Source organism: Hypanus sabinus, chromosome 24 (genome assembly GCF_030144855.1).
Source record: "Hypanus sabinus isolate sHypSab1 chromosome 24, sHypSab1.hap1, whole genome shotgun sequence".
NCBI lineage: Eukaryota > Metazoa > Chordata > Chondrichthyes > Myliobatiformes > Dasyatidae > Hypanus > Hypanus sabinus.
The window spans coordinates 19011013-19023555 of record NC_082729.1 but is presented as its reverse complement, the minus strand read 5'-3'; the positions used below and the strand labels follow the sequence as shown (position 1 = coordinate 19023555).

At 51.2% G+C, this 12543-nt stretch overlaps 1 pseudogene; it reads left to right on the top strand.

Moving 5' to 3' along the window:
• Positions 1-3171: 3171 nt before the first annotated feature.
• Positions 3172-9498, top strand: LOC132380543 (G-protein coupled receptor family C group 5 member C-like; annotated as a pseudogene).
• The last annotated feature ends 3045 nt before the right edge of the window (positions 9499-12543 follow it).

The following is a 12543-nucleotide window of genomic DNA, read 5'->3' as shown; positions in this document are numbered from 1 at the left end:
GCTGCATTCTTGAGACACAGTGTTTTGAAAATGTCCTCAATAGCAGGGAGGGTAATAAGGGAGATACGGAGTGGGAGAGAAATGGGTGAGGGGAGAAGAGGGAGAGGAGAGGGGTGAAGGAGGAGGGGCAGAGGGAAAGTTGTGAACTCAGTCAGCTTCACCTCCCAGGACATCTTCAAGAAGCGATACCTCAAGAAGGCAATATCCATCATTTAGGACCCCCATCACCCAGGACATGCCCTCTTATTGTTACCATCAGGGAGGAGGTACAGGAGGATGAAGACACACATTCAACGATTCAGGAACAGCTTCTGCTGGAAACGTCGACTGCCTAGCTTGCTGAATTTCTCCAGTATTTTGAGTGCGTTGTTCCCTCCCTCTCAATCTCTCTCTCTGTAAATCTTCCCCTCCTTCTTTCAACCTCCCTCTCACTTTCTTATTCTCTCTCTCTCTCTCTCTCTCTCTCTCTCTCTCTCTCTCTCTCTCTCTCTCTCTCTCTCTCTCTCTCTCACACACACACACACACACACACTTACTCCCCGCTGCTTGCCTTGCTGGGTCCTCCGTTGTTCGTCTGTTTGCCCGTTTCTCTCTCTTTGTCTCTGTCTCCCTCCTTCCTTCTTTTTCTCTCTGTCTATGTGTCCCTCTCTCTCTCTCTTTCTATCTGCTTATCTCTCTTTTTTTTCTCTCTCTGTCTCTGTCTTCACAACCCCTCGCCCCTCCCCAACCCCACAGGCATCACCTGATCTGCCAAACATTCCCTCCCGCCTGGGTTATCCCCTAACCTCCAGCGACTGGGTGTTTTGTCTGCGACTGCCTGTGGCTCTTGATTATGGAGGGTCGGTGTATTGGGGGAAATTGCAAGTCTCTCAATAAAACTCCGCACTTTTGCGAAACCCATGCCCGAGGGGGCGGTTAAATCACTGTGGGCGAGGACTCCGCTAGCGACTGGGGAAGCCAAAGGTACTTACCTCTTAGATTGTAAGAAGACCGAGCGAGCGGGTCAGGACTTTTTGATCCTCTTTATTAAAGAGCCGCAGAATCCGCACCTGGGGATAAGTTGTTAGGTCTGGTCTCCCAGCCGGACAGGTGCATCAAGAAGGCGGCATCCCTCACCATCCTGGTCATACCCCCTCCTCATTACTACCATCCGGGACTAGGTACAGGAGGCTCAAAGCTTCTTCCCCACCGCCATCAGGTTTCTGAAAGTTTATGGTCCACTTATCCATGAAAGTTACCTCCCTCATCGTCTCTTGCATTATTAACCCACTCCCGGTGACCCCTGTAAATATTAGCACACTCCCCTGTTCCCCCAATAAATTTTAACATACTCCCTGTCCCCCCCTGTAAACATTAACATACTCCCAGGGACCCCTTCCGTAAATATTAACACAATCCCGGGACCCCTGGAAATACTATCACATTTCCGGCGCGCCTTTGGAAGGCACCCGGGGAAAATCCACACAGTCCACGCGGTGGGCGCACAGGGAGAGCCGCCTCACTGAACGGAGCCGGAATCGAACTCAGAAACGCTCCGAGCTGTACTCGCATCGCGCGAACCGCTGCAGTGCCGTAGACCGCCAGGTTATTACACCTCAACTATCAGGCTCTTGTACCGACGTGGGTAACGTCAGCTCTGAACTGATTCTACGACCCACAGACTCACCCTCAAGGGCTCTTTACAACTCCTGTTCTCAGTATTATTATTTTTTTTACTTAATTTACACAGAACGCTGGAGAGGCTCAGCAGGCTAAGCAGCATCTAGGGTCTCGGCCTGAACCGTCGACTGTTTACTCCTTTCCATAAATGCTGCCTGACCTGCTGAGTTCCTTCAGCACTTTGTATGTGTTGCTTCGATTTCCAGCATCTGCAGATTTTCTCGTCATTATTTTTATTTCTACAGTTTGTCTTCTTTTGCACATTAGTTAATTTTCAATATTTGTTTACGTATAGTGTTCCGTGAAGTTCTCTTGTACAGTATTTACTTTTCCCCTTGCTGGTAAGGAAATGTTTCTCAAGCTGTATACGGTACTTTGATATAAAAAAAATGACTTTCAACTTTGAACTAATGTATTTCGAAGGGTTATTAGAACATAGAACAGCCCACGCAGTTAAAGAATTTTAGTTCTGAGCCGCGCCTCTGACGCGGACGCCAGCAATTAAACATAATCGAGGGTTAGTGGTTAAGAGGAGACAGTTTAAGGCGGGCCTGATGTAGTCGGTGAGACACCGCGCCTTGCGGGAACAATCTCCCAGATTCCTGCGGCGGGCAGCGAGGCACCTCTGGAGCGGTGACACAGGTTCCCACCTATTGCAGTCTCGGTCCGTGTGCTCTGGGAGTGGGACGGGACGAGAGTGTAGGACGTGGGAGGAGGGGCGTTTCGGGGTGAGAAGGATGGGGTAGCAATGAAGGAGAGAGGGATCAGGAGGGGTGGAGTGAGGGTGAGAGCAGAGAGGGACGGATGAGAGGAAGGGATGAGGGAGGGTGTGAGGGATAGGAAAAGAGGGATGATGGAGAGACAAGGAAGGAGGTATGAGGGAGAGGGTTGACAAAGGATACGAAGAAGGGAGGGGAGATTCCAGAGAGAGTATTAAAGGAGAAATGAGCAAGAGAGAGGTGGAAGAGCATTGAGGGAGAGATGAGCGAGAGAGGAATGAGGAAAGGACGGAGGGAGGAAGAGGGTGTGAAGAGGGATGGAGGGGAGATGAGGGAGGGCCAGGATTCGCTCCAGGCCGAGACTGCCTCTCCAGCTGTGGGCCGTCCAGCTGTCTGTATCTGGGTGCCTCGGGACGTCTGTGGGGGGGGGGGGAGTGGAGGGGAAAGAGGAGATTGCACCTCCACCCCGCCACACCTGCCCTCTCTGTTCCTCCTCCCACCCCCCCCCCCCCTCCCCATTCAATCCTAGTTCTTCCTCGGCTGGGAGTTGTCAGTATCTCGAAGCGGCGGCTGGGAGCCTGTGTGAGGCAGAGAGAGAGAGAGAGAGAGAGAGAGAGAGCGCATAGCCCGTGAGTACACACATAATCTCCGACCTTCCGCTCACCCTCCTTCTCACTTCCCTTCCCTTTTCCCTATCTCCCCTCTCGCTTACAGTTCTCCTGGCAGCTTCACACAGTCGCTTCTCTCCCTCTTGTCAAACCATCAAAATAAATTGTTCTGTCACACTGTCGATCTATCTCTTGCTCTCTCAAACATAAAACCCTCTATTTCTCTCCCCATCTGAAACTCACCTATTCTGTCACCTATCCTCTCTCAAGCTAAATCTTTCCCCCTCTCCCTCTTTCAAGTAACTCATTTTCTCCCTCTATCTCTGTCAAAACGAGCCCCACTCTTTTCCTCTATAAACTCCTTTGTCATAAATTCCCGTTTTCTCCCTCTCCCTCTCTGTCACTCTTTCCCATTTTTCCCTATCACTCCCTGACACCCCTTTCCCGCCAACCATCAGCATCACACTCTTTTTCCCTCTCTCTGTATCCTTCTCCAAGTTCCCCTGACTGTCTCTCTCTTTCCCCTTTTCTCTCGATCCCTCCCCCATTTCTTTCTGATCTCTCTGTCAGTGTCTCTCCCCCTCTCTTTCTGTCCTTTCCGTTTCTCTCACCCATCTTCCCCATTACTCTCTGACCCTCTGTCAAACCACAAACTTTCCCCCTTCTCTCTCTGCATCAACATCAAGCCGCCTCTGTCAAATGGCTTCTCAAACCCAATCTCGCTCTTCCCCTCCTTCTCTCTGTCGAACATCAAACCATCTCACGCACATTTGTTGTCCTCCGTCCCTGCCGTGTTTAACTAGTCCCCCTCTCCTTTTTCCTGCCTAAAAGACTCATCATATTTTCTCTCTGTCAAACTATCTATCTCTTCATTTTCCTGTCTCTCTGTGAAACAGTCTTTCTCTCTCTCTCTCGGCACACTTTAGCAAATGTCAAACTAAGCCAAACTCTCTTTCCCTCTGTAATCTCGCTCCCTATTAAACTCTCTTTCCGTCAAACTCTCTCTTTTTCACGCTTTCTCTCAACCCCTCTCTTGCCAAGTCAGACTAAGCCCATCTGCTCCTCTTCCCCCCAGTGTCCCCCACCAAACCCTCTTTCCCTCTGTCCAACTGTTTCATCCATCGCTCTCAAACTCTCTTTCCAATCTCCTCTCTCTCTGAAATGCTATCTCCATTGTCTCGCTGTCACACCTCCTCTCCATTTCGCCCTCAATCACCCACCATTCCTCCCCCATACTTCCTCCAACAAACTTCTTTTCCAACAACCCCCCCAGTGTCAAACTCCCTCTCTAGCTGACTCTCTGCCACTCTCCCTCCCCAATCACCCACACTCGCGTTATCTCTCCACTTCTCTCATTCTCTTTCTCAACCCCACACTCCCAGTCTCTCTTTCCACGCTCACTCTTTCACTTCCCGTTTCTCCCACTCGCAGTGCCTGTCTCATTTTTCTCTCTCTCACTCCCACTTTCCTGCTCTCTCCTCCTGTCTCTCCACTCATCTCTCTCCCATAATGCCTCCTCTCTTTGAATCTCCCTCTTTATTGATTGCTCTCCCCAGCTCTCTCCCACTTTGCCCCAATCTCTCCCACAATTTCTTTCCCAGCCTCATTTTCTTCAATTTATTCTTTCCTTCTCTTTCTAACTGATTCTAAACAGTTTTCCCTCTCTCCCACTTTGACTCAGTCTCTTCCCTCCTCTCTCCCACAATTTCTCCTTTCCTGTTTTTCTCATTCCCGTTCCATTACTCACTCTTCCCCTCTCTCTTCCACTTTCTCTGTCTCACCCTCACTCCTTTTCTCCCCCCCTTTTCTCTTCTAACCCCGCCGCTCTATCCCACTCTCTGTCTCTCCCCAGCTGTCGCATTTTCTTTCTCCCGCTATCCACCCTGTGTGTGTCTCTCTTTCGCTCTTACACCCTCACTTCTTTCATACTCTCCCTTCCTTCCACCCATTGCCCCTTCTCCCTTTCCCTCTCGTCCGTCAGTCTCTCCAAGTGACAGTGGGACTGAAAGAGTTAATCCAATTGCAGTCTGCCCAGCGTAACTAGGGGCAGTGGGGCTGGGAATGATGGGGTTAATCCAATTATGGTCCTGCCTCATGTAACCAGAAGTAGTGGGGCTGGGGATGAAGGGGTTAATCTGTGGAAATGAAAGAGTTAAGACCGTTCACAACTCTCCCTCTCTCTGGAACATAATTTTTTATACTAGAATATAAAATAGTGAGAAGTTCGAGGACTTGGGAAACTTTCAAAAAACCAACAGAAGGCAACTAAAAAAGCTATAAGGGGAGAAAAGATGAAATATGAGGGTAAGCTAGCCAACAATCCCAAAGAGGATAGCAGAAGACCCCCTCCCCCAGATATATAGAGAACAAAAGAGAGGCGAGAGTAGATATCGGACCACTGGAAAATGACGCTGGAGAAGAAAAGAAATGGGGGATGAACTCTTAAGTATTCTGCGTCAGCAGATTGCCAGAAATTCGAGTATCCAGAGGCAGAAGTGAGTGTAGTCGCTATTATTAAGGAGAAGATGGTTGGGAAGTTGAAAAGTCTGAAGGCAGATAAATCACCTGGATTGGATGGATTACAGCATAGGGTGTTGTAATCTTGGCTGACAAATCAGTTGGCATTGTTTAAGGAAATAACTGGCAGGGCAGACAAAGGAGAGTTAGTAGATATTGTTTACTTGGAGTTTCAGAATGTATTTGAAAAGGTGATGCACATGAGTCTGCTTTACTAAATAGCCCATGGTATTACAGGAAAGATACTACCATGGATAAATAATTGCTTGACTGGCAGAAGTCAAACATTGGGAATAAGGGGCCTTTTTCTGGTTAGCTCTCAATGACTAGTGGTGCTCCACAGGGGCCCGTGTTTGGACAGCTTCGTTATACGTTATGTGTTCAGTGATCTGGATGAAGCAATTGCCGGCTTTGCGGCCAAGTTTGCGGACTAATGGAGGTAAGTGCTGGGTCATGCAAATCGGTAGAAGGAATAAAGGCGCAGACTGTTTTCGGGACATCAAATTTTGCAGGGGAAAAGCAGGAGAACATGAAAATAACAATTAGGGTAGACAAAAGAGTGTCAAGAGATGTTCTTTGAATTTTCAGAAGGACTTTGACAAAGTGCTGTACACGAAGCTGCTTAACAAGAGTCCATGGTATGGCAGGAAAGGTACTATTTTAGAGGAAGATTGGCAAGAGACAACAAGCCTTTTCTGGTTGTCTGCTGGTGACCAGTGGTGTTCTGCAGGGGTCCGTGATGGCCCGTTTCTTTCCACGTTGTATGTCAATGACTTGGATGACGGAGTTGATGGTTTTGCGCCCAAGTAAGGGTGGCGAATGTTACAGCCAGTTGCCAGGAGAATGTGGTTGAGAGGGATTATAAATCAGCCATGATGCAGTGGCGGACTAGACTCGATGGGTCGAACGGCCAAATCCTGTTCCTGTCTTATCGACTGTTGTTTGAGCTTGGATGTAATTTACAACCGACTATGACTAGAACATAAAAGCAAGGGTGTGATGTTGAGGTGTTATAAAGCACTGTTGAGCCCTCACTTGGGGTATAGTGAGCAATTTTGTGCCTCTTAACTAGCTTCTGTCGGGGTGTAATTTGCGATGGAGTGTAGCTTGCATTAGGGTGTAATGCGACAGACTATAACGGGGCGTAGCTTTTGTTCGGGTGAAACTTAAGACAGACTTGCCTTTGGTGTCCCGCGATAACTAAGACGCATTGTTGCTAATGTCGAGGTGTAATCAGTGACGAGTCACAGCGTGCGTCTGCATGTGGATTCTTAGTGGGACAGGGGAACACCTCCCGTCTGTCTGCCTCCATAATCTGACCCCCTTCTATGTCACCCAGCAGGTTCCGCGAACCCCTGTCCACCACACTCTCCATGGCTAGAGCTCCGGCCGGCTGCCGCCGGGACCTGAACTGGATCTACCACAGCCTGTGTAACCTGAAGGAAGGTTGGGGTATCCTGGTCGAGGCGCTAGCAGTGGCGGGGTTGGCGCTGGGCGCCGGACTGACGGTGGCCCTTCTGGCGCTGACCCTCTGCTCGCGGGGCCGCAGCTCGGCTGCACGGTGGAAGGCGTGGTCGCTACCGGCGTTGCGGGTGATGTTGGCGGCCGGCGCCTGGGGTTGTCTGGCGCTCAGCTTCGCTTTCGTGGTGAAGCCGCATGCTGACAACTGTGCGGCCCGGCGCTTCCTCCTCGGTGCCGTGCCCGCCCTCTGTTTCGCCAGCCTATGCGTCCAGGCAGGGCTCCTGCTGCGGCGGGGCGGCGGCACAACGTCCCCCGCTTTGCCTGCTGGCCGCCCTCACCCTCTTCCTGGTGGAGTGTCTGATCAAGGCGGTGTGGCTGATCACGTCGACTGTCCGGGCGCGGCCACTGAAGTCCGTGCCAGGGCAGAACCCCTGTTCGGTGGCTAAGAGCGACCTCGTGGGTTCTCTGGTCTATGTGATGGTGCTCTTGGCGACCGGGCTAGTGCTGTCGCTGGCCGCTCTCCTCAGGCTGCTCCGGCGGGGCCCCCGCCGGCGGAGGAGGGAGGCCGGCTATCTGCTGGCAGCCGCTGCCCTCTCTGCCGCCGTCTGGATCGCCTGCCTGGCCGCCTACCTGAGCGGCGAGCGTCGACCCTCCTGGATTCCCTACCACGACGCCTGGGACGATTCGCCGCTCGCCGCCCTGTTACTGGCGAACGGCTGGGCGCTGCTGGCTTGCTGCCTCCTACCCTGGGTGCTGGAGGCGTGGAGGGTCTGGAGAAGAGGCGAGGAGGATGAGGACGAGACGGACAGCGAGGGGCGGGAGAGCCTGGGCGTGTCCAAGGTCGGGTCTGCGGACAGCAAGTCATTCCAGCCCGAGGCAGGTGAGTGAGAGAGTGAGAGAGAGTGAGAGAGTGAGAGAGAGTGAGAGAGAGTGAGAGAGAGAGAGAGAGAGAGAGAGAGAGAGAGAGAGAGAGAGAGAGAGAGAGAGAGAGAGAGAGAGAGAGAGAGAGAGAGAGAGAGGAGAGAGAGAGAGAGAGAGAGAGAGAGAGAGAGAGAGAGAGAGAGAGAGAGATAAGGAGTGGGAGAGAAGGAAAGGGGAGCGGAAAAGGATAGGGAAGGAGGAAGATAGGAAGAAATGGGGAGAGAGGAAGGAGTTAGATGGGCTGGGAGAGTGAGAAGGAAGGATTAAAGGGAGAGGGGGAGGGATTGAAAAAGGAAGGTAAGGTATTGTAGGGGGAGGAAGTTTGGGGAAGAGTTAAATGGGAGGGATAGGTGGAGTCAGCTAGGAGTGCTGTATTGAGAGGGAGGGAGGGTCTGCAGGAAGTAGAGGGGTGGGGAATGAGAGCGAATGTTTAGGGAGGGGAGGGTGAGGTCAGAGAGGGATTAGAGACGGTTCGGAAAGAGAGAGGAAGAGAGAGAAGCTGAGGAGATGGGTAGTGAGTATGCGGATTGGAGGAGGGCTGTCGATGGATGATGAGAGAGATGGAGAGTGGAAGGGGAGGGAGTGGTGTTGGATAGGTGACGATTGGAGAGGAAGAGAGGTTTTGAGGAGGTATGCAGGGCTGGAGAGGTCAGGCGATGGATCGTGGGGTGGGAGAGAGAAGGATAGGGAGGTTCAGATGGTGTGAGGGATTCAGGTGAGGATTGGAAAGGGAGAGGAGTTTTGAGGAGGAGTACAGACTATGTAGAGTGGGGGATGTCTGTGGATGGATGGGGATAGAGGAAGGTTCTCTTGGAGAGGGAGATATTGAGGGGAGGGGGAGGGAGTGGTGTTGGTGAGCTGAAGGTCGGAGAGGAAGAGAGGTTTTAAGAAGACAGGTAAGAAGAGGCCCGTGAACAGATGGTGGGATATGAAATGTGGAAGAGGGATTGGTGTTGAGGAGGAATGGATGGGGGAGGGAGATAGAGTGAGATTGGTAGGTGAGGATAGAGGTTGAGGGTGCATTGTGCTCTGAAGATAAAGTAGGACTAAAGCCTGAAGCTGTTCTCCATCCGCCCACCTCCAGGGAAGTTGAAATCCCCCTTTGAGGACGTCCGGCCGACGGCGATGCTGAAGCTGGAGTCCATACCCCGGCGGCAGGAACAGCGGTTGTCCACCGTTTCTGTGAGTATCCCATCCTCACTCTGCTGTCATCGGTCCTAGAATACCCTCCCCACACTCCTGAGAGGGCTACGGGGTCTTCAACATGCCTCCATTGTCCTATCAATCTCCCCCTCTCCATCTATCTCTCCCTCTCCCTCCTGTCCCACCCCAACTCTCCCTCCCCCATATCTCTCTCCCTCTCTGTGCACCTCCTTTCATAAATCCCGGCTACCCCTTTCAGTCACCCTCTCTCTTCTTTTGCCTCCCCAGAACCCGCAGTACCGGATGCACTTCCTGTAAGCGAACCGGTGTCAGCTCGTTCGGCCTCAGGAACCCGCTGCGCGCTGAAACTCGCAGCAGCAGCACAGGAACAGCCCATCGGATTCACAACGTTCACACGAAGAAAAATGTCCTAAATGAAAATTCTACACGATCTTTTACAAGCTAGAACACAATCAGAATAAAAGTTTAAAAAAAACATGTCCATTGCAGTCCAAGTGTCACTGTACTGAGGTAGTGTTTAGGTTTGTGAAGGTTGGTTCAAAAACCGAATGGTTGAAGGGGAGTAGCTGTTCCTGAGCCGAGTGGTGTGGGACTTCAGGTTTCTGCACCGCTTGTCCGATGGGAGCTGCAAAGAGATGGCATGGCCCGAACGGTGGGAATCTGTGATATTACTCCTTGAGGCAGCGCCTCCCGTAGAGAGCAGAGGGAGCATAGGGCTGGATATGTGAGCGGCCGAAGGATGAGGAAGGGACGAGTGGGGGTGGGAGTTAGATCAATGGGTGTATGATATGCTGAGGAGAAGGAGGAGGCGCGGTGGGGGTAGGTGAAGCGATGAGGAAGGGGAGGAGGTAATGGGCAGGTGAAGGGAGGGTGAGAAAGAGAGGAGGGCAGAAGGGGATGGGCCGGTGAGGAGAAGGAGTGGGACGAACAGGCAGAGGAGAGAGGTAGTTGCAGTGGCGAGGAGGGGGAGGAGCTGGGGCAAGGGATCGGTGAGCGGGAAGAGTTAGACCAGGAAAAGGCGAGGGACGAGGAGGGGGGAGGGTTTGGAAGGAAGATGGAGGGGAATAAAGAGGGTTCGGGAGAGGAGAGGTGGGTGAGGGGACCAGGAGGAGGGCGGAGATGTGGAGTTAGATGAGAGGAGTGGGAGTGTAGGGATAGATGAGGGGAGGAAGAGGGGAGAGAGAAGGGCTGGAGAGAAGGTGCAGGAAGAAGGGTGTGGTAACAGAGAGAGGAGGGGGAAAAGAGGGGAGGGTTAACTGAGGCGGGAGAAGTGGAGGAGAAATTATGAGGTGGAGGAGGGCGGGGGCTGCTTCGTGACGTCAACAGGCCTCTATTACCAACTCCGCTGACGTCAGCAGGAGCCTAAGGTGAGGATGGAGGAAGGGTTTAAAAAGTGGGAGCCCATCCTATCGCACCTCCTCGACTCCAGGAACTTCCCCCGGAAGGATCTGTGGCCACGTTATTCGTCCAGCCGACGGGAACCAGAAAATGGGGCCGGGACGGGAGGAGCCGAGCGTGACACCGGACGAGAGAGGAATGTGGGCCAAGGAGAAGATGCTCTGGGCCTGGCTCTGGATACAACACCGCCTGAATCAGGGGCGCCTTTTCCTGTTGGTAGGAGACACAGTCTGGGGGACCAACTGTGGCACTGTCCCGTCCCACGCACACCATTTGCGACATTGTCCTATTAGAAATAGGACGCCAGACACCCCCCCCCCCCAACCGAACTCAAACTACTGGTTCCCCGTTACGTCCCGCACACACCATCTGGAACATTATCCTACAGTGAACATATCGTCCGTAACACTGTCACGGTGCAGAAGTACTGTCCCGTCGCGGACACTGTCTCATTTTAGACTGGCCGCATGGAGCATTGTAGTGTTGCAAACTCGCCGCACCAATAAAACAATGAAACAGACCAACCACGATCATCTCAAGGCTCTGCTGAGTATTACCATTACTAAAACCAATATCAAAACAATTGTAATATCAATAATAATATAATTTCCAATACCAACAATATCTATACCAATTCAGTTTCCAATACCAGTATCAATGCTATTAGTAATACCAATACAAATATTGACACTATTTCCAATACTAATAATATATCAATACCAGTACTAATACGAATACCAGTATCTATCAATACCAATTCAAAGTTCAATTCCAATACAATGCCAATATCTATTCCAGTTCCAGTAGAAAACCAATATTAATACCAATATGAATATCAATGTTAATATCAATACAAATTCCAATCCAATACCAACACCGATTCAAATCCTATTTTCAATGCCAATACCAACACCAATTCCAATTCCATTTCAATACAATTCAAATACCAATAATAACACAATTCCAATACCAATACCTAATTCCCCTGGGCAGGTGTCGTCGCTGATTATGTTCATCCTGGTGGCCCTCTATGGGTACTGGAGTGAGAGGCCAGGGGAGCACATCTGCATCTTCAATGGCAGGAACTTCATCTGCCGCCTCCTCTTCTTCTGTACCTTTGTGACGATGATCACCAACCTCACCTTCCTGTGCCTGGATCCCTACCTGCCATACATAAAGGTGCCAAGGTACCTGCACCTCATCTGTCTGGCAGAGCTGGCGACAGCAGGTAAGGGGGCATTAGGCCTCATGGGTGGCCGGGCTGAGGAAAGGCAAGGCGTCTGCGTCTCAGGCAAAAAGGGAGGCACTCTCCATCTGGCCCATATTGCTGGGGTCAGACAGAGTAAGGCTTCCTCCATACCACCCCATCATGCACTCCCAGGGTCAGACACAGAGTGAAGGACAAACCAGAAGGCTGAGTACAGGGTTAATGGTCGGTTACTTAAGAGTGTGGATGAACAGCGGGACCTTGGGGTTCAAATGCATACATCCTCTCAAGGTCGCTGCTCAGGTTGATAGGGTAGTTAAGAAGGCCTATGTGATGCTAGGCTTCATTAATGGGGGATTGAGTTCAAGAGTAGAGAAGTCTACTCTTGCAACTCTACAAATCTCTGGTGAGACCGCACTTAGAGTATTGTGTTCATTTCTGGTCACCTCATTATAGGAAGGATGTGGAAGCTATGGAGAGGGTGCAGAGGAGATTTACCAGGATGTTGCCTGGATTGGAAAACAAGTCTTATGAGGCAAGGTTAGCAGAGTTGGGACTTTTCTCTGTGGCGCGTAGACTGATGAGAGGGGACTTGATAGAGGTCTACAAGATAATGAGAGGCATAGATAGGCTGGATATCCAGTACCTGTTTCCCAGGGCACGAATAGCAAACACGAGGGCATATGTACAAAGTTAAGGGAGGGAAGTTTAGGGGAGACATCAGGGTAAGTTTTTTTACACAGAGGGTTGTGGGTGCCTGGAATGACTTGCCAAGGATGGTGGTGGAGGCTAAAACATTAGGGGTATTTAAGAGCCTCTTGGACAGGCACATGGATGAAAGAAAAATAGAGGGTTATGGGGTAGTGTGGGTTTAGTACTTTTTTTTGAA